This window comes from Vulpes vulpes, chromosome 12, assembly GCF_048418805.1.
Source record: "Vulpes vulpes isolate BD-2025 chromosome 12, VulVul3, whole genome shotgun sequence".
Classification (NCBI taxonomy): domain Eukaryota; kingdom Metazoa; phylum Chordata; class Mammalia; order Carnivora; family Canidae; genus Vulpes; species Vulpes vulpes.
Genome location: NC_132791.1, coordinates 54,804,755 through 54,829,515, shown reverse-complemented (window position 1 = coordinate 54,829,515; position 24,761 = coordinate 54,804,755). Strand labels below are relative to the sequence as shown.

General features: G+C 36.9%; 2 pseudogenes; both read right to left on the bottom strand.

Moving 5' to 3' along the window:
• Positions 1-19,224: 19,224 nt before the first annotated feature.
• Positions 19,225-21,864, bottom strand: LOC140593703 (plakophilin-4 pseudogene; annotated as a pseudogene).
• Positions 21,865-21,909: 45 nt separating this feature from the next.
• Positions 21,910-22,759, bottom strand: LOC112917052 (plakophilin-4 pseudogene; annotated as a pseudogene).
• Positions 22,760-24,761: the final 2,002 nt, after the last annotated feature.

Below are 24,761 nucleotides of genomic sequence, written 5' to 3'. Positions count from 1 at the left end.
TCCCTTTTGCTTTTGAGTTTAGAGAAATCTTTTAAAGTGAAGTTGTTACAAACATAACCCAGTACCAATAAACCTTCCTGATGATTCCTTTGCTAAGTTTAGGGGTTATTTGGCTCTTGGTAACAGACAAGGTTGTACATACACAGGAGTGGGTGGAATTGAAATTGTTAGGGAAATTGTCTCTTGTGTTCTCTTGGAATAAAGTACACATCTTCCTCAACTTAGAATGGGGTTACATCTTAAGAATATCCAGAAACTAGGGATCCCTGGGTGGCGCAGCGGTTTGGCACCTGCCTTTGGCCCAGGGCGCGATCCTGGAGACTCAGGATCGAGTCCCACGTCGGGCTCCCGGTGCATGGAGCCTGCTTCTCCCTCTGCCTGTGTCTCTGCCTCTCTCTCTCTCACTGTGTGCCTATCATAAAAAAAAAAAAAAAAAAAAAAAAAAAAAAATTAAAAGAATATCCAGAAACTAAAAGGCATTTAAAACACTTAACCTACCAAACATCATCACCTTAGCCTGCCAGGTTCTCTGAACCTGTAGGCATTCACCTACAGTTGGGTAAAAAAGGTCTAAGACAAAGCCTATTTTATAATAAAGTGTTGAATGTTTCATGTAATTTATTGAATGCTGAAAATGAAAAACAACGTTATCTGTCATTTACCCTCAAGATAGCATGGCTGAGTGGGAGCTGTGGCTCACTGCTGCTGCCCAACATCACAAACTATTGTATCCCGTATCGGTAGCCCAAGAAAATACCACAATTCAGAATTGGTGAAGTACAGTTTTTACTGAATGTGTATAGTTTTTTCACCATAGTACAGTTGAAAAATCTTTAAGTCAGGGACTGTCTGTATTGAATACTAAGCTGTTTTAAGATGAGGATCTTGATACTGAATATGTGTGTGTGTGTGTGTATACACACACCGTTAATTGGAAATTTTAATGGTTGAACATAGACTTATTTTTATGTATATAGATTTGTTAAATTTTGATAATATAAAACTTAGTGAGAACTTAATTTTCTTTTGTTCCTAATTTTAAGATTTATATATATGACAGAGCACCAGCAGAGGGAGAGGGGGGAGAAGCAGACTTTCCACTGAGTGGGGAGCCCAACATGGGGCTCGGCCCAGAACCCTGGTATCATGACCTGAGCCACTTAACCAACTGAGCCACCCAGGAGACCCTGTTCCTTTTCTTTTTCTTTTTCTTTTTCTTTTCCTTTTTTCCTTTTCCTTTTCCTTTTCCTTTTCCTTTCCTTCTTTATCAAGTATATCCCCCCTTCCCTTCCACTGAACAATTCATCATTGGCCACTTTTAGGCCCCTTGTTCCAGGGCTTGATTGAAATATATACTGAATGTTCTGGAAGAGAATGACGCCGTTTACCACATCTTAAGTCCTTAGGAAGGCAGTTGGGACAAATTAAATATGTATTGACATTCTCAAAATAAGTTGAGATTTCTGCACCCTCTGCATTTACCAGAAATAATACCACATTGAGTCACTTTTCTGGTGATTGAAAATGTACAGCTGGTAGAAGAAATTTCATGTCAATGATACTGTTGATTGCAGGCAGGCCACTACATAAAAGATACAGAGACTCATCCTTTAAGTAATATTTAGAAAGATCAAGAAGTATTATCTTTGGGAAGATAGGCTGAATTAAATGGAGAGTCTCCTGGGTTCATGGAGTATATCAAATTAAAATGTAATGGGCAGCCCTGCTGGCACAGCAGTTTAGCACCGCCTGCAGCCCAGGGTGTGATCCTGGAGATGGGGGATCGAGTCACACATCAGGCTCCCTGCATGGAGCCTACTTCTCCCTCTGCCTATGTCTCTGCCTCTCTCTCTCTCCCTCTCAATAAATAACTAAAATCTTTTAAAAAAAATTAAAATGTAACCTCATTTGAGGTAATATAGAAAATTAATACAGGACAAAGAGGACAAATAACTGATTATTTTGGGAACTATGACTTACTTTGCTTTAAAGGGAAGATTTATTGTCTTTGCGTTATTGTGTGTGTTTTTCTTTTGTGGGATTGAATAAAAATATTGAGTTATTCAGTAAATGCTTACTGAGCACTAGCTATGTGCCAGGTACTTACATAATAGGAGTTCTTTGCAAACTAAAGAGACGAAAATTGTTGTCTTCACAGAGCTTACTTTCTAGTTGGTGAAGACAATCAGTGAATGAGTGAAATTTATTGAATGCCAGATAACTTTAAGTGCTATGAGGAAAAATAAAGCATGGGAGCAAGGTGGGGGACTGTTAAGGTAGGAAATAGGAGATTGCAGTTATAAAAAGGATGGCAAAGGAAGAGCTCAGTGAGAAGACAAAAAGCTCTTAGAGCATCATTTATGATAAAGATAAATGTTGGCAGCAACCTAGATATCCATCTACAGAGGATTAGTTAAATATATTGTAATACATCTGTATAGTACTGTATAGCAAATAAAATCTCAGATATAGGAAGTAATAAAAATTAGGTATGGAATGATAAATGATAAATATGCTATCATTATATCTACCACAAAAATGATATGTCTATTTTATATATGTAATTTTATAAATGCATGTAATATCATTGGAAAGATACATAAGGAAATGTTAATAGTACTTATCTTGGCATGGAGAACAGAGTGATTGGTAGAGTGAGGATGTAATAGTTCACATTCCACCCAACTGTCCATCAATAGATGAATGGAGAAAAAAGATATGGTGGATATACCCCATGGAATATTACTCAGCCTTAAAAAGAATGAAGTCTTACCATTGCAACAACATGAATGGAGCTAGAGTATTATGCTAAGTGAAATAAGTCAGAGAATGACATATACTGTATGATATCACTTCTGTGGAATTTAAGAAAAACAAATGAGCAAAGAAAAGAGACAAACCAAAAAACAGACTCTTAACTCTAGAGAACAAACTGATGGTTACCAGAGGGGAACTGGGTGGGGGGGGATGGGTGAAATAGGTGAAGGGGATTAAGAGTACACTTATCACTTACCCTGCTGAGCACTCAGTTATGTCTAGAATTGTTGAATCACTATATTGTACACATAAAACTAATATAACACTGTATGTTAACAATACTGAATTTAAAATAAAATACTGAAAAAAAATCACAAACCAAAAAACTGAGTTCATTAAAAAAAATTCACATCCCATTTACTTTGTATTTATACTACTTAGTAAAAATGACTAATAAGATGTAAGAACATAAGGACTGTTTGCCCAATTAGAGAGTGATGGAAAACACACATATTTATAATAGTGGCTTAGATAGCAATCTAGCCTGGATAGTGAATAAATTGGGTAGTTAATAGAAATATGGACTCAGTTCTGTTGAGCTGAAGACCTTGTTGACAGTCACAGTTGCAAAGCAAGGCCAAGGACCTGTTTTCATTAGATCTTAGATTGTAGTGATCATGATGGTAACATTTAGATTCATGTGATATATTTTTTTTTTACTCTTCTAATCAAATGAAAGCTGTATTCATTTTCTAGTGCTGCCACAATGAGGTACCATCAATTGAAATTTGCTATCTAACCATTCTGGAGGCTAGCAATCCAAAATTAAGGTGTCATTAAACCCCTGTTCCCTCAGAAACCTGTAGGGGAATCCTTTCTTGACTCTTCCTAGCTTCTGATGGTTTGCCAGCAATCTTTGGCATTCCTAGGCTTGCAATTGCATAGCTCCATAATCTCTGTCTTCTTTATCACATAGTATTCTCCCTCTTTGTATATTCCCATGGCTGCCTTCTTATAAAGACATCAATTGGGATCCCTGGGTGGCGCAGCGGTTTGGCGCCTGCCTTTGGCCCAGGGCGCGATCCTGGAGACCCGGGATCGAATCCCACGTCGGGCTCCCGGTGCATGGAGCCTGCTTCTCCCTCTGCCTGTGTCTCTGCCTCTCTCTTTCTCTGTGTGACTATCATAAATAAAGAAAAATTTAAAAAATAAATAAATAAATCCATACTTTCTTTGTTAAAAAAAAAAAAAGACATCAATTACAGTGGATTAGGGACCCACCCTACTACTACAGTATGACTTCATTTTAACTAATTACATAGGTGATGGTCCTCTTTCCACATAAGGTCATATTCAGAGGTACTGGATGTTGTTAGTACTTCAACTGTCTTCTGGGGGAGATTGTAGGGGGGAATTGGACACAATTCAACTCAAAATAGAGGCTTTTTCTTTCCTGTTACAGCCTTCCATATATACAAAAATGTTTTGTAGAGTTGTATGGAAAGATAAATAATATTTCTCAAGCTTATTTTTAAAGACTCTTAATAGAAAAGGTTTTCCTATAAGGAGAAGAGATCCCATCTCTGAATCAAATCAAACTTAAGAGTTAAGTCTATTTATTAAAAGTTATGTTTTAATGAAAATAGGATATTTTTTAGTGTTGTAAAATAAAAGTATAGGGATTGTAAATAGTAGTGAAATATGACATTGAATGACTAATTTAGACCTTGTGCTTGTTAATAAAGTTATACCATGAAGATAAATACTTCCTATTTTCTTGTGCTTTTGTTCTCAGTCATATAAAAATGGCTTCTTTCCAGACCTAAAGATAAAATTAAATATGGCAGCAGAGAGTACAGAGTATTTAGTCCCCTTATTCTTTCTTTTGTACCAATGACCATTCCATTATAATTCTAAAGAACATTAGGAAAACTTTCAAAATTCTTTCTTGCCTTTCTCTTCATGTATAAATCAGAAGCCAAATATTTGTTAGTCTACAAAGTCTTTATTTATTTTAAAATATTTTATTTATTTATTTATGAGAGACCCAGAGAGAGGCAGAGACATAGGCAGAGGGAGAAGCAGGCTCCATGCAGAGAGCCCGATGTGGGACTCGATCCCAGGACTCCAGGATCACACCCTGGGCTGAAGGCAAATGCTCAACCACTGAGCCACCCAGGTGTCCCTATTTATTTTTTTATATTAAGATTTTATTTATTCATGAGAGAGGCAGAGATATAGACAGAAGGAGAAGTGGGCTCCCTGTGGAACTCCATCCCAGGACCTTGGGATCACAACCTGAGCCAAACGTAGAGCTCAACCACTGAGCCACCTAGATGCCCCTACAAAGTCTTTTTAAAAGTTACTCCCGGGATGCCTGGGTGGCTTAGCAGTTGAACAGTCTAATTTGTAGTCTTACTGAAAATGAATTTTTTTCCTTTGAAATGTTCATTAATAGAGGGAAAATGTGTATTCAGATTTTTAATGAGTAATTCTGATTTCTTTGTGAAACAGGCAGTTGAATCTTACATCTTAGGTTATTATGTTCTTAATAGGGTAGGGTAATGTGGTTTAATTCAGCTGCCACTAGTCATTTCAAATATTTTATAAATTTGGGTGTCATAGAATGTTAGAATTGGTTTGGTTTGTCAGTAATTATTTAGCCTGACATTCTCTCAAATGCAGGAATCTTTTTTTGTTTGTTTCAATTTTTAAAATTCTAGTTAGTTAACGTATAGTGAGTGTAATATTGGTTTCAAGAATAGAATTTAGTAATGTCATCACTTACATATCATACCAAGTGCTCTCACCGCAAGTGCCCTTCTTAATATCTATCACCTATCAAATGTAGGTATCTTTTTAGTGTTTCTAATTGCTAAAACCTTAGGGAGTATGAATTTACCATTTTCTAGCCAACCCAGTATCTTTTGGAGGGCAGTTATACTTTATATGGTTCTTCCTTTTTTTAAACCAGAAATTGCCTTTCTGAAACTTCTGCATAGTGGCTTTGGTTCCATCCTCTTTGATAACCCACAATAATGCTTCCTCTTTCTCATGCCTAAACATATTTGAAGGCTGTTCTGTCTAAAGTATTTTTTGCTGGGCTAAAATCTCTAGTTTCCTTAACTCTTAGATGAAATATTTTTCAGATTCCTCATCATTCAACTCTTCTTTGGATATATTCTTTTTCTAATGTTTAAAAAAATTTTATATGGTTGACATACAACATTAATACTAGTCTGATGTATATAGCAAAGCGATTGACTTTCTGTACATTATGGTGTACTCCCCACAGGGCTAGCTACTGTCACCATACAATACTATTACAATATCATTGGCTGTATTCTCAATGCTATGTTTTTATTTCTGTGACTCATCCCATGACTGTATCCCTGTATCACCCACTACCCTTCACCCACTTTGCCCATTGCCGTCCCTGTTACCTTGCCTCCCCTCTGACAACAACCATCAATTCTCTGCATCTATAGGTCTAATTCTGCTTTTTGTTTGTTTATTCATTTGTTTTTTTATATTGCACATTAGTGAAATCACATGGTATTTGTCTTTCCACTCTGACTTATTTTGCTTAGCATACTACTTTCTTTTTTTTTTTTTTTTTTTTTTTAAAAAGGAGCTCTTCTTTATTTATTTATGATAGTCACAGAGAGAGGCAGAGACACAGGCAGAGGGAGAAGCAGGCTCCATGCACCGGGAGCCCGACATGGGATTCGATCCTGGGTCTCCAGGATCGCGCCCTGAGCCAAAGGCAGGCGCCAAACCGCTGCGCCACCCAGGGATCCCAGCATACTACTTTCTGAGTCCATCCATGTTGTTACAAATGGCACAATCTCATTCTTTTTTAAGGGTATATAAATATCTTCTTTCAATAGTTTGCCTTTTTGTTTTGTTGATAGTTTCCTCAAGTGTGCAAAAGCTTTTTATTTTGATGTAGTCCCAGTAGTATATTTTTGTTTTAGTTTCCATTGCCTGAGGAGACATATCTAGAAAAATGTTACTATGGCCAATGTCAGAGAAACTACTGCTTCTGTTCTCTTCTAGGATTTTTATGGATTCATGTCTCATATTAGGTTTTTAATCCATTTTGACGTTACTTTTGTGTATGGTGTAAGAAAGTGGTCCAATTTCATTTTTTAACATATAGCTGTCAGATTTTCCCAGCACCATTTATTGAAGAAGGCCATCTTTTTCCCTTTGTATATTCTTGCTTCCTTTGTCATAACATAGATTAATTGACCATATAGGTGTAGGCTTATTTCTGGGCTCTGTATTCTGTACCATTGATCTTTGTGTCAGTGTTTATGTCAATACTATACCATTTTGATTACTATAGCATTGTAGTATATCTTAAAATGTGGGATTGTGATACCACCAGATTTGTTTTTCTGGATATGTTCTGGTTTATTACAATGTCTTTTAAGATATGATACCAAAACAAGATGCCATATTCCTGAACTTGTGAATTTGATATTCTATGCATAAGTTTCTTTTCATGATGTGGAGGTACAAGCAGGATTGATAACTTCTTTAATATAAGTGCCCTAGAAGGTACCTGATATACTGCAAGAGCACCTAATGTAGATTTGGGGGTTGGGGAAAGCTTCCTAAAGGAAGTGATGGCCATATAAAATCCTGAAGATAGGCCAGGTAGAGGTGAACAGCAAATATGCTCTATAGTCACAAGAGAGAGAACCTGGTGTTTCGTGGAACAGGACAAAATTGAAAATGGTTGGATGGCATTGAGTGGAAGGGCCAGTAAATGATTTTGACAGGAAAACTGGGGACCATATCATAAAGGCCCTTAGAAATTATATTAGCCGGACTTTTCCTGAGGATAATAGTCATTACTGGCAGTTTCAAGTAAAAAAAAAAAAGTAATAAACACCACTCACTAAACATTCATTTTAGAAGGATCATTCTGTCCCAAATAGCAATGAATTGGGGGGCCTAAAATGTGCCAGAAGATCAGTTAACAGCTATAGTGGTATTTTTAAGGTGTAATGGTGCCTAGACCTTAACCAGTGGCTCTTGGTTTGGGAAGAAACAGATTGAAAAAAATAGTTCAGAGAATTCTATTGTTGTTTGGCTATAGGGGGAAAATATGGAAAGGTAGGAGTCAAGGATTTGATTTGAGGAACTGGGTAGATGAGAATTTAATGAATATCATTTGAGTGGGCTTGGAGTAGAGGAGTGCTAGGGAAGAACTGATGTTCACTTAAGCTGGAGATAGCACATGCAGATGGGATATACTGTATGCAGTTTGTTATGTGAGGTTGAACTAAAAGACACCTAGGCTGGAGAACTTTGGGAAAGTAGGTTTCTCTGTCATTAGTATGTATATAGTAATTGAACTCAGGAGAGTGATCTGAAGTAATTTAGAGGAGCATTTGTACAGTGTAAAAGGAAGGTACAGGCCAAAACCCTTGAAGAACTATGACCTTACTGTATTTGAGCTAAATGCCTGTGGTGTTTTTGATGGCATTATTTGGGAGCCAGCAAAAAAGAAAGATATCAAGGCTGCTCCAATTTATTTATTTAGTAAAAACCCATCAAAATTGTTTGATTTTGAGGAGTGAAAATGGTTCTTAAAATATCTCCCCTAGTCAGCTCCCTATCTGAAATTCATGTTCTTAGAGCTTCTCTACTTTGGGATAAAGCATTGTTTCTCAAGGAGTTACATGCTGAAATGTAGATATCCCTAAAGACAACTAAAATATAAATTGATGGTGGTGATATTTTTAGGTCAGTTGGTGTTTTTCCGGAATTCAGACTGAAAGGACGGATAGGAATTAGGAAAAGATCAGGTTTGGGAAACATGACATTGTTGAGTATATTGTTGAGTATTGAGAAACCTGGATTTGAGCATTGAAGTTACTAAGCACATGGATAAAGAGATGAGTAGACTGAGAGCCAGAGACTGTGTGTGTGTGTGTGTGTGTGTGTGTGTGTGTGTGTGTGTGTAAAATGGGATTGGTGAATTGGAGAGCAAAGAGGTAATGTGATTAAAAAGAGATAAGAGAACATTTGAGAAGATAACTAAATAGATGGAAAATTCTGAAAATATTTCAGTTATAAATTAGGGTAACCATATAATTTATTGTCTAAATTAGGACATACTGAGAAATTTTGTATCTAAACTGGGACATACTGAGATATAAAGGGGAATGACTTCAGAGTAATTACATTGTGAAAACTTGCAATAAAATGGGGCTGTGGTTAGCAAATAAGGACAAATGGTCAGTGTAGTTATAATGTGCTTATTTCGGTATAGTGCAATAAAATATCAGTTTTTAGCTGCCATGTGCCAAGCATTGTACTAACTAAGCGCTTTATACATCTTAATTACATTCTTAAAATAATCTTCTGAGGTAAGTGGCTGTTGTTTTTATTTATAGTTGATGAAACCAAATCTCAAGGAAGTTTGCCTACAGTTCTCGATGGCAGTCAGACTTGGAAACAATGAAATAATATAAACAAAATCCAAGTAAACTCTTAAACACTACCTTGTACTGCAGTGGCTGTGGGTGTGCATTTGTATTTAAAAATGCTCTTTGACTTGCTCAGAAAATTACTCTCGTCATGTTACATCATGTATTAAATCCCATTCCCCTTCTGATAGCCATTTATCTGAAGGCTTACTTTGTGCCAGACTACGTTCTAGGTACTTTACATATATGAACTTAATTTAAACCTTACAGTGGTCTTCTGAATTATTTCCTTTTTATAGCTTAGGAGAGTGAAGCATGGTGAATTAACTTGGCTAAACTCAACACATTTAGTAAGTGGCAGAGCCAGAATTCATATCCGGGCATTTTGACTCCAGTACCTGTTTTCTTAACTGCTATCCTCTACTGCCTCCTCTAGTCCATATTCTTTGATTGGACCTGTTTTCATTTATCTTGGGAGTGGTTTTGTTTTGGTGCCTGGTAAGTGTATGTATACCAATATAAGAAAGTTTCCACAGAGTCACTAAAGTGGTTGTACAACTTCACCTTCTCATGGATAGTCCATCTTTATTATCTCATCCCTCCTTTTCTATTTTTTATTAAGGCTTATGCAGCCTTTTCCACTAGTTCTGAAACTCCAGATAGAAATACATTCTTTCTCCTTGTTCAAAAGTTTTGCATCATTCATAGCTACTCGCATATATACTGTCACTTTTATCCATTTCTGTAACCCTACCATGTCCTATACTTTTAGGGTCCAGGAATGCTAACAGCACTAGCAAACAGTAGTAAGAGGCAAAATGTCTTGAGCCTTTAATGGTATCACTACTGGCTATGAGATTGTTGCCCAGATAACTTTTCACTTAAACTGTGTAAGTAAATGGTTATATGCCTTTCTTTACAGTGTACTTGAGGAAATAAATGGTAGTGATTTATTGTAGTGCTAATAGGTATTATAGTTTACTGATTAGTTAAGAGCTTTGGGGCAAATTTTTTTTTACCTGAGTGTGTAAAATTAAGAAACTGAGCTAGATTTCTCATAGATCTTTATTGTCTTGCCAGATCTGTTATTTCTTTGGGAGGAAAAAAGGAATTAACATTTGACATTAAATGAGCAAGAAGATGGAACACATACTTAGTACATATTTTTCTTTCAGTATCAGAGTAATTTAATAGGGTCAAGGCCTTATAATTTAAGTCATTCTTCATTGGGGGAAAAGTGGAAACTAAAAATAAATGCTACTGTAAGAGGGCTTTAGCTTCTTGTAGTTTAACTAGCTTAAATTTAAGACTTTTGAATTGCAGTGGATTTGGGCACTTAAAAATATTGTTATTTTTAAATTCATAAGAGGTTCTGAGGGTGGCAAGGAATCATAAAGTTGATTCTGTATTTTTGAATCACTACCGGTAATATCCTGAGTGCTGATGGTAGGATGTCCCAAGGCAAAACATTTTCCTTGAGGCAGCAGTGACTCAGAAGGATGTTTTAATATGTGGAAAATGGAGCCTTCAGTCATTCATTCTAGTCGTGCCATTTGTGCTGATGCAGAACTAGCATAATTTTTCTCTGTGACTGCCCTAAAAGTAGTCTAAGGTAGCACTACTAACTCATTTCTCTAAAGGTGAAGCCCTTTTTTTCATAGCAGTGTGATGGAACTGAGACTGATTAACTTGGAGAATAGATATCTCTGGATAGAGATGGGTTTACATACCTTTGGTATTGTCTAAAATAAAATTTAATGATTAAATTCAGCTAAAGAAATAATGTAATTTGCTCTGTTTTCAGTATAAATAACAAATGCCATTTAACAAGGTATAAAAAGCACCAAGCCGTGCCAGCAGTTAACCATTAAAATGGATCTGATTTCATGATTTCTTCATTAATTCTAAGCAGAATATGAAATACATTTTAGTAGTGAATGCTACTAAAATGACTACATTAAATGTTTTTGGTTTACATTGAAAAAATGTATTTTTTATCTAATTCCGACCAAATACAATGAAAGCTTGAAATACTTGGTCTGCACTTGAATAAGTAATATTGAGATCCACTAAATTTTCTTTTTGCCCATGCCACATTATGTGGGGTTAGCTAGAGTGCTATTTTTGGCATTTGCTTTCTTTGTGTTCAGAAATTATGATTTTGATCTTTAGCATTGAGGTAATATACTTCTCAGTGGAATTATTTTCCAAAAAGAAAGATGGTGGCCATGATTTTTATAGTTAATGGATTGAAAGGGTTTTGCTTTTGATATTAATCAGTTTTGCTATCAGTTATTAATATGCAGTGAATTTGTTTTAAACCTAAAATTAACTGCACATATTTAAGTGTTCAGTTTAATAAATTTTGAAGTTTTTATACTTGTGAAATTATCACTACACTCAAAATCATGAAAATATCTGTCACCTCCGAAAGTTTTTTTTCCAGTCATGAATAAGCCTTCTTGTCCACTGTCCTGTATTCCTAGGCAATCAGTGGAATTACTTTTTTTTTTTTTTTTTAAGATTTTATTTATTTGTTAGAGAGAGAGAGAGAGAGAGAGAGAGGCAGAGACACAGGCAGAGGGAGAAGCAGTCTCCATGCAGGGAGCCCGATGTGGGACTCGATCCTGGGTCTCCAGGATCAGGCCCCGGGCTGAAGGCGGTGCCAAAGCCCTAAGCCACCGGGGCTGCCCTGGAATTACTTTCTATCCCCAGAGATTCTAGAATTTTATGTATATGGATTCTATAGGATATACTGTTGGTGTAGCTTCTTGGCTTAATTGTTATGAGATAGATCCATGTTAAATAGCATATACTAGTTCATTATTTTTTGTCAGAATTAGTAATGTACTGAATGGCTCTACCAAACTTAGTGTATCTATCCATTTCTTGATGGATAGTTGGATTGTTTCCATTTATGGGTATCAAAAATAGAGATGCTAAAAACAGTTTTTTGTGGACATAGACTTTCATTTCTATTAAGTAAGTACCTAGGTGTGGAATAGTCGGGTTGTATGGTATGTGTTTAATTTTTTAAGAAACTGCCAAACTATATTCTAAAGTGGTTTTACCATTTCACATTCTCATCAATAGCATATGATAGCACTTGCTGCATATCCTTGCCAGCACTTGTATTTTCGTAATGAATGATGATGTTAAGGTATATTTTCATGTACTTATCTGCTACGTATACATCTTTGAAGAGGAGTATGTTAAGATCATTTGTCCCTTTTTAATATTGGGTTTTCTTAATGGTTTTTTTAGCATTCTTTCTTGTATTATTTCTGGAAGCAAGACCATTTTCAGATAATGTGATTTGCATCATTTTTTTCCCCCAACATGTGGCTTCTCTTTCATTTTGTTAAGTGTCTTGCAGAAAGCAGAAATTAGTAATTTTGATGAAATCCTATTTGTCACTTCTGTCTTTTATATATCATGCTTTTGTGTTTTATCTAAGAAATTTTTTCCTTAGTTAAGACCACAAAAAATTTCCACTATGTTTTCTTCTTGGAATTTTGTAGTTTTAGGTTTTACCTTTAAGTCTATGATTGATTTAAGTTAATTTTTATATTTGGCACAAGGTATGGACATAGTCTTTCCAGCTCTATTTTTTGAGAAGTTTTTCCACTGAACTGCCTTTGTATGACTATGGACATAGTCTTTCCAGCTCTATTTTTTGAGAAGTTTCTCCACTGAACTGCCTTTGTAGAAAATCAATTGACTGTATATATATATATGTAAGTTTATTTCTGTACTGTCAGTTTTGTTTTATGATCTATTTGTGTCTCTTCAGTACCACAATGTCTTGATATTTGCAGTTTTAACAAATTTTGAAGTCAGGTAGTATAAGGCTTCTAATATTAATGATCTTTGAAGTTGTTTTGTCCATTCTAGCTCATTTGCATCTCCATGTGAATTTTAGAATTAGCTTTATAACTTCTATAAATACTGCTGGGAATTTGATTAGAAATGCATGGAATTATTTTGCTCAGATTAGAGAGCATTGACATGTTAGCATCCCTGAATCTTTGAACATAGTGTGTCTCTATTTGTCATCTTTACACATCATTTGACAATTTGTAATTCATATTTTCCATTGATACTGAATATTTTCAAAAATGACTTTCTGACTATTCTTTGAACAATTTTATAGAAACAGTTGATTTTTAACTTCTAGCCATCTGTGTTTTTAGTTTTGTTTGCAGATGAAGCATAGTGTCCTAGTTCATTATTAGTTTAGATAGAAAAATGTATAGGCTTACAAAATGTAATTGGTCAATATCTTGCAAGGAGTGATAGGTATTATCCCTAGTGTTTTGTTTTAAAATTTTTTTTAACATTTATTTGAGAGAGAGTGTGGGTTTAGGGGCAGAGGGAAAGAATCTCAAGCAGACACCCTGCTTAGTGCAGCCCAGTGTGTCACTGGATCTCACGACTCTGAGATCATGAGCTGAGCCAAAATCAAAAGTCAGATCCACCCAGGCATCCCATTTTTAAAAGTAATCTCTACACCCACCGTGGGGCTTGAACCTAAAACCCCGAGATCAAGAGTCACATGCTCTACCTACTGAATCAGCCAGGCACCCCCCCGTCCTCAGTTTTTTAAATGAAATATTAATATTACTCATAATATGGAGACTTGAAACTTGAAACTACCATTACTTAATGAGCTTAATTTATAGGCGATTTCAGGAAAGTAATTGATTCTGAAGGAGGGGTTATTTGTTTTTGTGGGATTCTGAGATTTCATTCAACTTACATATTTTAGAGAATCAGGTACTGGTTTTGGGAGAATGAAGAATGTATGTGATAAGGTCTTTGAGGTTTGAGGCTTAGGCACATGAATCACATTGCAGTTTATCAAGATGCAGAAAACTGAGGAAGTAATGGATTTGGGATTATCAGTTTAACTTGGACATGGTAGATTTTAGGCCTGTTGTTTGTTGACTTTGCTAAGTGCTTATACTTTTATTTGGAGGCTTGTAAATGAAGAAATATATCCTATATTAAAAATAGGTCTGAGGTCACACAGCTAAGTTATATGCAGAATTAGAACACAAACCTAGGGCCTGCTAACTCCAAAGCCAGTGTAGTTATTAGCCCTGTACTGTATTGTCAAGCAGAAAAACGTGCTTGGCTGTGACAGTAATACAGTTCCCTGTGAACTATTATAAATATATAGCAGAATTTACAAAGTCAGTTACCAACTGGACCAAGACAGATAACTGAGTCGTGTTATAAGAGAGTGATGACATCTTTAGGCAACTGCAAAGCCTATGACCCATCTGAAGGATTAGCTGCTAATCAGCTCCAACAGGTTGTTACCATGTGGGAATGTGGGCTCCATATTGCTAGATCTTCTGATTTTTTTTTTTCCCCCAAGAGAGGTCAGAAATCTTGATTTTCACATCAGGTGGTCATCTGATTTATAAATGTATGCAGCTGTCCGTGAACATGCTGTGTAGGTAGGTCATCCTCACTTGGGTCCACCACACATAAATGTATGTTGGATTCTACCCAGTGGGCAACTTTTGTTAAGAGTTGTACCTGGTATATTGTGGACATAACAATATGTTTACCTGATGTAAAAGGATGGTAACTGTGTGAGAAGCACACCACAGCCTTTGAAATGCAAGTTGCTTAGTTTGAACATGATGCTTATTGAATCTGGTGGGTATTTAAGTTCAGTCTTCTTATGGATCTGTTAATTATAGATGTCGAACAGAGGGAATTGCTCCCTGTAGCCTTTTGCCTTCTAATTGCATGCTTTCATTTGCAGATAGGGCCAGTTGCGAGTTTGTGGGTGTTTCACTGAAACCTGGAACCCAAATGAGAAGAAACCTTCAAGGAGCAACTTCTATTGACAGTGAGTCTGCAGTCATCTGTATGCATAATATGGAAAGTTCTCAACCCAGAGATAGCTAACTGGGTGACTCCGTTGACAAGGAGTGGTGAGTCTGACTGTCCCCACTGATAATAACTAAATCCTTTCTGTAAAAAGAGTAGTCCTCCTCTTACATTCTTAGCATTTGCTCACTGTTGAATAGTAAATTAATTTTTATATTATGGAGAATGACAATGGTGCAGCTTAGGAAAGTTCCTTGTCCCTAACAGTGGAGTTAGTGCATGATTGCAGTTTGACTTTTTTATTCATTTAGAAACATCCCTTCCTTTGCATTGTATTTCTCTCTCTCTCTCTCTCTCTCTCTCTCTCTCTCTCTCTCTTTTTTTTTTTTTTTTTGCCTAATTATGCCATCCTCCAAGGCCTGTTGTCTTAAAATCTTCAGCTGACACTAAAATGATGGTCATGGTAATTAACAGCATCCTCTCTGATCTTGATTAATGGTAGATGTCCTTGCCTTTGGAATCATCTTAGGAATAGATCCAGTTTTGGCCACTAATAGAAGGGAAGTCTATAAGAGGTTGCTGGGAAAGGTTTTCTTGGTTTTCAGAAAGAAGGAAAGCGATGATCCCTTTTCTCTCTAGAGGTGGTTTTATCGGATGTGACATCTGGAACAGCTTAGCCATTTTGCTACTAGCCTGAGAGTGATGTCCTTATGTAAAGGAAGGCAGAGGCAAGAGAATTGTAGAGAAGTGGAACTGGAGCTCCATGTAATATACCTAGAATCACCCTAACTGGATTCCTTGTTATGTGAGATAATAAATTTCCATAATATTAAGCAGTTTTGCCCTTAGATTTTCTGTTATTTACTGTAGAAATCCACTCATTTGATTTCTCCTCTTTCTGATGACTGTCTTTAGTGTCTCATGCATTTATTTCTTCTTTTTTTTTTTAATTTTTATTTATTTATGATAGAGAGAGAGAGAGAGAGAGAGAGAGGCAGAGACACAGGCAGAGGGAGAAGCAGGCTCCATGCACCGGGAGCCCGATGTGGGATTCGATCCCGGGTCTCCAGGATCGCGCCCTGGGCCAAAGGCAGGCACCAAACCGCTGCGCCACCCAGGGATCCCCATTTATTTCTTCTTGAATATGTTCTGTGCTATCCAGTAATGTTCCTTTGTGTTGCTTTTGAGGCACATTGTAAACTTTGTGAATCTAAGGGCTATGTTTATATCCCTGCTGTGTCTAACACCAGAACTAGCTTCTTAATAAAGCCATCAGTGTATATTTACTGAATTGAATTATTTGAACAGTTGAGTACTTGAAAAACCAATCTACAGAATTGAATAATTACAGAGATTTTCTTTTTCTTTTTTTTTTAAAGATGTATTTATTTAAGAGAGAGTGTGTGTGTTAGAGCTGGGGGAGGGCCAGAGAGGGAGACAAGAGATTCTTAGGTGGACTCCCACTCATGACCTGAGCCAAAACTAAGAGTCAGATGCTTGACTGACTGAGCCACCTAGGCATCCCTACAGAGATTTTCTTTTAATTCATATCCTGGTTTTTAATCACACTACTTCCCTGCAGGATTATAAATGAAGTTTGGCTTTTAAGATGATGAGTATGTAACACATTTTCAAGTGGTTAGTTCTCAAAAAAATGTTTGTATTTTGCATTTTGTTTTTCTTCAGCTTTACTGTCAATATCCGATCTTTTCCTACATATTTCCTACTCGCTTTCAGTATAATAAATTTCACTATCTTCTCTGTTATAAAAACAGAAGAGTTTATTTCTATATTCTGTGCTAATTATAGGAATAAGGGACATAAAAAGTAAGAAACCTAGTAATTCAGGAATAATTAGCATTTGGCTTTGAAATGCAATGGACAAAAAGGCTCCCTAAAGTGAGATCTCTGTTCTTAGGACCTAGTTCTGTGTGGGTGTGGGTGGGGGTAGGTTTCATGGTGAATCTAGTACCTTGTAAGAGGAGTTTTGAGTTACAGGATGGGTTATTTAGTTGCTTTTATTTTAAGGCTCTAAGAAACAATAACACTTTTTTTTCTTAACTCAAGATACTCATGTACTCTTCACTCTTAATTTAAATTCTATTAAAATCTTGAAAAAATTGGACGTGAACCTCTTTTGCTTTGAGAAAATATATAGTGTTGGTTTCTGTTGTGGTAAGAAGGAAAATCATAAAACCTGTGGGCAGTCTTGTAATACATTTTGAATCCTTGAAAATGTGATTTTTATTCAGTGAAGAGTTTACTTTTATTTTCCTTGATGGCTGTTTATAAAATTTGAGGGAATAACTTTTTTTTTTTTGAGGGAATAACTTTTTAAGAAGGTAGTGAAAGTTGTGTGACATGCTTGACCTATCCATTTTAATTCATTAATAACATTCAGTAATATTAGAACTTGAAATTACTAAGGTCAACTATAATGTACTGTACTTCATAAATAATATGAGGAGTTTGTCAGAATGGAACATGTGCCTTAACCCAAGGCAATCACAGCAGGCATGTGATCTAAGCTAGATGAATCAGAATGATCTTAGGATATTTGCTAGGAATGCTGGGGTAGAGGCACTTAATATATGTGTGTGTGTGTGTGTATTTTTTTTTTTTTTTTTTGGCTGAATTTCAACAGAAATCAAAATGTACAGTCAGTAAACTCCTGGCAGCTATCTTCTGACCATAAAAGGAAACCAGTTGAATAAGAAGTAAACACTGAAGGAGTAGAACAGAGAAAACCCAGGCCCTGGCCACTAGATCAGGACTTCCTGTAGATAGTATACCTATAGACTTTTTAGTTTATATGAGCCAGTAAGTTCTGGTTTAATCCAGTTGTCTTTGGGTTTTATGTTTCATGTATATGAAAACATCTTAACTGATACATCTTGATACATCTTTTATCATCACCCATTCTAGACTATATAATGATAACTCAAGGGACTTAATGAAACTTTAATTGCAAATTAGTCAAGTAAGTCTCTGATGATGCAGTCCATATCATGTGTAAGGTGGCAGATAAGGCCATTCATTGATTGATTACAAGGATTCAAGCATTAAGTAGAAGAGTTAAGATGGTAAATAAATACATGGTCTATGCCATTGCTAAGGATTTTATTGTTAATGGAGTAAATTGACATTATATGAATAATCCTACTATATACTAGTAGGATTATTAACTGAGATTGAAAATCTCTTATTAACGAAGGTTAGAATTATTGAAGAAAAGGAGTATCCATCATATCTTGTAATTAGCTTCTTGGTGGAAACTCCTGCTGAATCCATGTTTTCTTTGAAGTTGGTAAAACAATTGTGGGGAACTCATGATTGGAATTTTTTTTTTTTTTTAATTTTTATTTATTTATGATAGTCACAGAGAGAGAGAGAGAGACAGGCAGAGACATAGGCAGAGGGAGAAGCAGGCTCCATGCACCGGGAGCCTGATGTGGGATTCGATCCCGGGTCTCCAGGATCGGACCCTGGGCCAAAGGCAGGCGCCAAACCGCTGCGCCACCCAGGGATCCCATGATTGGAATTTTTAAAAACATATGAATTATTACTCATTTATTTTCATAATAAAGCATTAGAAAATGTACAGTCCTCAATCCCTTATTTAAATTTTTTAAATTTTCCTTATTCAGAATCTTGAGGCCAGATATACTGGAGGTTTCATAATTCTTTGGATTTTATAAAGGTTAATAAAGTGCACATACTGTATCTTTTTTTACTTAAGGACAAGCTGGTTTTGGTATTAATAATACAAATAATAATACCTTACATGAGTTGAACTGCTAAATGATATATTCTGTATACTTAACTATTTAACAATTTTGTTTTTTAGTAATAGCAATAAAACATGAAGGACATTCATTTTATTTCTTTTTCTGTTCAGACTAACCAGAACATATCTTAATTCACATTTTAAGAATCCCCTTTACTTTGACTTCCCCATCTCATTTCACTCATTTCTTAAACCTTTTTATTGCATTACCTACACCTTTACCAAGCTACAGAATCTACAAGTAATTACATCTGACACCTAAATAGAGTTTAGAAATTTAAGGTCTTCTCTCTCAAAGGTTTCCTCTTCACTGATAACTCTTCAAAAAAGAAAAAAAAATGCTCTTCACTCATACCTTTCATTTTACTTTCACATTTCATTAGCAAATCAAGCCAGTCTTCTCATTCTAAACAAGATTAGAGAGAGTTCTTCTACTGAGCATCTTGATGCTACAACCCACAAGTCAGGGAACCCTGGATACTGTTCTGCTCTATAAGAAGGTGGTTTTGTGGAATAAAAGCTTGTATAATTTGTGATTATTGATTTCAGTACATACTGTGTTGAATAATTAGTAATAGGTGAGAAGTGAACTTGGTCATCAAAATAAGGATCTTTATAGCTATGAGGAGACAGCAAATGCATCTGTGTATATCAGGGTTCTTTCAATCATTTTGACTACAGTACAGCTGTTGGTGCTGTAGCCATCTGTTGTGTTCTCTTGATGGTGAGGAATAGGAACTGATGTAAATGGGTGAAGCTTTGCTGGAGCCAGAGTAAAGCCTTTATGTTTGGTTTTCTTTTGCTATTGTATGGTATCTATTGCATAGGTGACTGGGTCCTGTCGTATTCAGAGTGAGGGTTTCTGATTCCTAACAGTGCTGGTGAGGAGGAGATGCTGCTGACAAATGATGGCAGACATCTGTTGGTCAGTGGTAGACAAGGGAGGATGCAAACTGAATTGGTCTCTCTCTAATGTGTAATAAAGGTATAATAAAATGGTTTTGATTGCACTCCTCCTTTTTAGAAATGATCTGGAGGGGGATCCCTGGGTGGCGCAGCAGTTTAGCGCCTGCCTTTGGCCCAGGGCGCTATCCTGGAGACCTGGGATCGAATCCCACGTCGGGCTCCCGGTGCATGGAGCCTGCTTCTCCCTCTGCCTGTGTCTCTGCCTCTCTCTCTCTCTCTCTCTCTCTCTCTCTGTGTGACTATCATAAATAAAAATTAAAAAAAAAATTAAAAAAAAAAAGAAATGCTCTGGAGGAATTTTCTGATAGAACAATAGATATAGTTTTACTCCTGATGGATGCCACAGCATCTCACTCCCTTTGGAAGACTTTGGCAGTCTTGGGATATGACCAACTCCATCCTGTTGATCCTCTTGTATCCTTTTCTTCTCCCCTCCCCTGCCTCCCTCCTCCAACAGATGGGCTCCAAGTCCTTGCTGGGAGACTCTTTTCCTGGTAAATAGTCCAGTTAATTCAGCCCTAGCAGCTGGGCCTTAGAGGCCTCCAGTTGGAGCTATTGGACAGGTTCTATGGGGTGCAAACACAGTTTACCACAGTCTTGCTTTTGTGATCACATGTGTGCACACACATATGGATTACATATAAAAGTGAGTTTACCAGCTCCACACGGGGTCATGTTTGTTTCTTCACTTCCTCCCCTGGGGAGCTGGCAACATGTCTTACTAGGCAGGACAGGTGAAGTCTGTAATTTAATTTTGGGATCATCATGAAAAGAGTTATTCCATTCAGAATAACTGGAACATTTACGGTGCTTGTTAAGTTTGAGAGAGCATCTTGATTGATTGCTGTCTTTATAACATCACATGGAGATAAATCCCTAAGAACTCCTATAACAAATTCCCTTCTGCATCTGTAGATTTTCTTATCAGTTGCAATAAGGCAGGTATCCTACCAACATTCTTTATTGCTATTGTATTTTCATCTGTAGACTTGCCAAAAACAAGGTTTCGGAGAGCACCACAACATTCCTCCAATCTTCAAAACTGTTGTCCAAAAAGTTGACTGGAAACTTGATTCTTCCTAACCTATGCACTTCTGGAAGTACTTTGTTTTTGCCAAAGCACAGGTGCTGCAGGTAGGCCACTGCATCTGTCTCAGTGATGGGAAGGGTGCTGCAACATGTGAATGACTTCAGGCAATTTGGGATCATACCAGGCAAACTCCCTGGGGTCTTTCCAGATACTTTCTTTTGAGGGAGATCTTGTGGTGCCAGCATCAGCAGGTGTTGCATGCTGAAGCCTGTTATAATTGCATTTCTGCACTTGGTGCTGTATTGGCCTGTAGGGCTCTGCGTAGGTAGCTGTTGTGTTCAGAGCATAATTATTTCTTTGGTATGTAAGGGTGCTTTGTTGACTGGACTTCTTTGCACATTTCCAACACCTACTGTACCCGTTTGATATAGTGCTATGATCCTTGGAGTTCCACAGTTTTGTGGTTTGATCTGTGATTACCACAGACCGTAATAGGTCTTCCCCTCCTATATAGGAGTGATGAGTAAATTGGGAGACAGAGCTAAATTAGGTCTTTCTCAAGCTGGTTGGGCTGACTAGTGTAGGAATGATAAGCCTGTCAGACTGTCTGGCTGATGTGGAACCACACTCTCATAAATGGCTGCTGTCCGAGTTGTTCTGTGTCATGAACAGTCCTTTACAGTGAAGGTCATAGATGTTGTGGTGCGGTGGTCATCCCTGAGTGTTTGGGGGGACAATGACCGCACTTGCCCTTGGGATGGGAAGCTACTTGAGTCTTTTCCCCCCATCAGGATCAGTGGGGACCCTACTTTGGTGGTGGTTTGGTACTGAGAGGTGGTCCATTGGGATTGGAAGTGGACTGATATACAACTACTCGGGAGGTGAGTATCTATGCAGAGTATGGAGAGCCTCCCCACTGAACAGGTAATGGGTAAAGGAATATCCACTGGGGTTCGGTGGTCGGGAGTCACTCAGTGACAGCTGAAACTACTCTCCAGAAAAGTTCTCTGTAACCCCTTTGGAGGAGACATGCCTCCTGATAACAAAAGAATGACTGTTCTCTAGATGGAGCTGAACTATAATATAACTCCTCTCATGGCCTTATTGGCTACTGATGGCTGAACTAGTGTTTGTCCTTTAGCTCTTGACTTTCTCACTGAATGGTGATTGGCTGATCCTCTGAATGAATGCTGTGGTCAAATTCTGGCTGTTGTGGAAACTCCTTGCTTTTTGGTATCCTCTCTCAGAATAAGAATTCTTTTGTGTTGAACTTCTTGAGTTACCATTATCTTTCAAGGAGAGATGTCTCTGCTGGTGAATAGAACGGGTTCCTTGTGCTACTCTGTCTTGATGAGATTTTGTTGGAATGGACAGTGTCAGAAACTCCAGGTTCCTTTATACCAGTATTTGGCACATCTGTTGATCTCCAAGGAAATGACTTCTCAGTTGACTTTCTCCTTCAGGAAAGCTAGAATAGTGGTGGCTGTGGTGTTGGGTTTCTTGCCTGGGCCAGTGGAGGCAGCTTCCTTTCTGTGGTTGTCCTTCCTCCACCAGTGAGCCCTGCTCAGGAATGGGCCTTCCTACTTCCAGGTTAGGTAGCAGCTACCATCACTTCAGGAGTCAGCTATGTTTGCACTGAGGGGGTTGCCGATGTGACATTGGAAAAAAAGTAAAAAGTGGATGCAGGGCTGCCTGACTCTTCCTCCTTCAATTACCTCCTCCTCTGAAGCAGCTCTCCCACCACCCACAGCAGTGGTGGCTAACTTACCCCTCTAAGGGGTGTCACCTCTGTGGACAGTGTTGACAAGAAGTTATTTTTATACTTGAGAAAACTTAGAGATGTTAGGTGATTTTATGGAGGCTTATGCAACTAGGAAGTAATAGATTTGAGATTATATTCCTTACCTGTTTGGCTCTGAGGTCCATTTGCTTAATCTCTGTTGCACTGCCTCTTTATGCTGCTCTACAGCCTAAATTCATTTTTTTGTTGCTGTTGTTAACATTAGTAAGATGATTATTCTTTGTTAAGTTTAATCAGCCACCTTGACGAATTCACTTAGTATTTCTAATAGTCTTGCAACGGATTCACTTGGCTTTTCTGGGAATATAAACATATTCCCATAATTTTGTATTTGGAAGTACCTAATTTTGTAACTAAACAATTTTCAATTTTGCTTATCCTTTTCAAATTTTATATTATATTGGTTCACTTACTAGTTGCATTGGCTAGAACTTCTAGAACATTGTGATGACAGTGAACATCTTATCTTGTTAATTACTTTAATGTATCTGATGTGTCACTAAATTAGCTTACCATTATTTGGAAAGTTGATAAATTTCACCCCTGAGTTGAAGTCAGATGTTATTAGTATTCTTTATAAATAAAATATAAAAGGGATTGAGATACTTTTGTTTTCTTAAGTGTTTTTAAAAATTCTATTTGGACAAATTTATAGGCCAGATTTTAAATTCTTATTTGTTGCAGTGTCAGAATTGCTACAAACTAAAATTATTGTTACTTCTACATACTTATATTGCAATAAAATCCAAGATTTTATTTATTTGAGAGAGAACAAAAGCATGAATAGGAGGAGGGGCAGACGAAGAGGGAGAAGGAGACTCCCCACTAAGTGGGAAGCTTGATGTGGGATTGGATCCCAGGACCCTGAGATCATGATCTGAGCCAAAGTCCAACCCTTAACCAACTGAGCCATCCAGGCACCCCATACTGCACTTCATTTTTAATCTCTGATAGTCCATTTGACTTTTTACCTCTTTAGTATGTTCAATTTTATACATTTAAAAATATGTTTATTATACATTATAATTTGCTGAGTTATATTTATTTTAGATATGTATTTAAAAATTTTTTTGTGTGAGGCTAACGTAGTAGGAGCTCAGTGAATATATGTTAATTTTTAGAATTAATCTGATTAGTGAAGCATCTTGATAAATCTGTTTTGGCTAATGATAGGAAAATATTCCATCAATTTTAGAGATGGAAAAAACTCAGAAAATACATATTTAGTTTTTGGTTTCATGGTCATGTGGCTGATTTCTAATCTGCTGTTTTCCCTGACTTGATAGCATCTTGCTGTGGTTACAAATCTTTTAGAAGCTCTCTGGTGGATTTAGGTGTGTCTCTCTCTGTCTCTCTCTCTCTCAGGTATTTCTTTCTTTCTTTCTTTCTTTCTTTCTTTCTTTCTTTCTTTCTTTCTTTCTTTCTTTCTTTCTTTCTCTCTCTCTCTCTCTCTCTCTCTCTCTCTCTCTCTCTCTCTCTTTCTCTCTCTCTCTCTCTCTCACACACACACGAGGAATAATTCATTCACCAAATGTGAGATAGTGAGGAATTGTGCATAAAAAAAATTATTAAAGAGTTAGAATGGAATTGCCCCTGAATGGTTCAGAGTTTCTCCTGTTAAACTTGTAAATATCTACAAAGAAGTAGTTTTGGAGATTTTTAGGGAAAGGCCTAATTGGCATAGCTCTTTAGTTTTGTCGATACGATCCAAAATATCTGTCTCTATCTATAGCTAGAAAATATTTTTGAAAGTCTGATAATAGTGTTATAGTTTATGGCAATGAAACTGATATTAAGTTTCTAGTTACTTTGGTTAATGGTCCAGGATTTAAGTGTCTGGAAATAATTGCCATTTGAGGGGCTATGCTTTGCTTAAGTAAATAGAATTCATGGCTCAGCTTTGGGCCCGCTCAGCAGCTAACAATAGTATAATAATCCTTACCACAGCAGCTGGAATTTATTGTAGCTGTTGCTGTATGTTCTCGCTGTAAAGGCCATGATTTCCGTGAGGAAATCATAAAAGCAGCCCTTTTGTGGTTTTGATTACAGAGTGTTTTCTGGGCAGCAAGAGAAAATTGCTCTGCTTGTTTTGTGCTATGTGGATATAAGACATGCTTTTATAAAAGA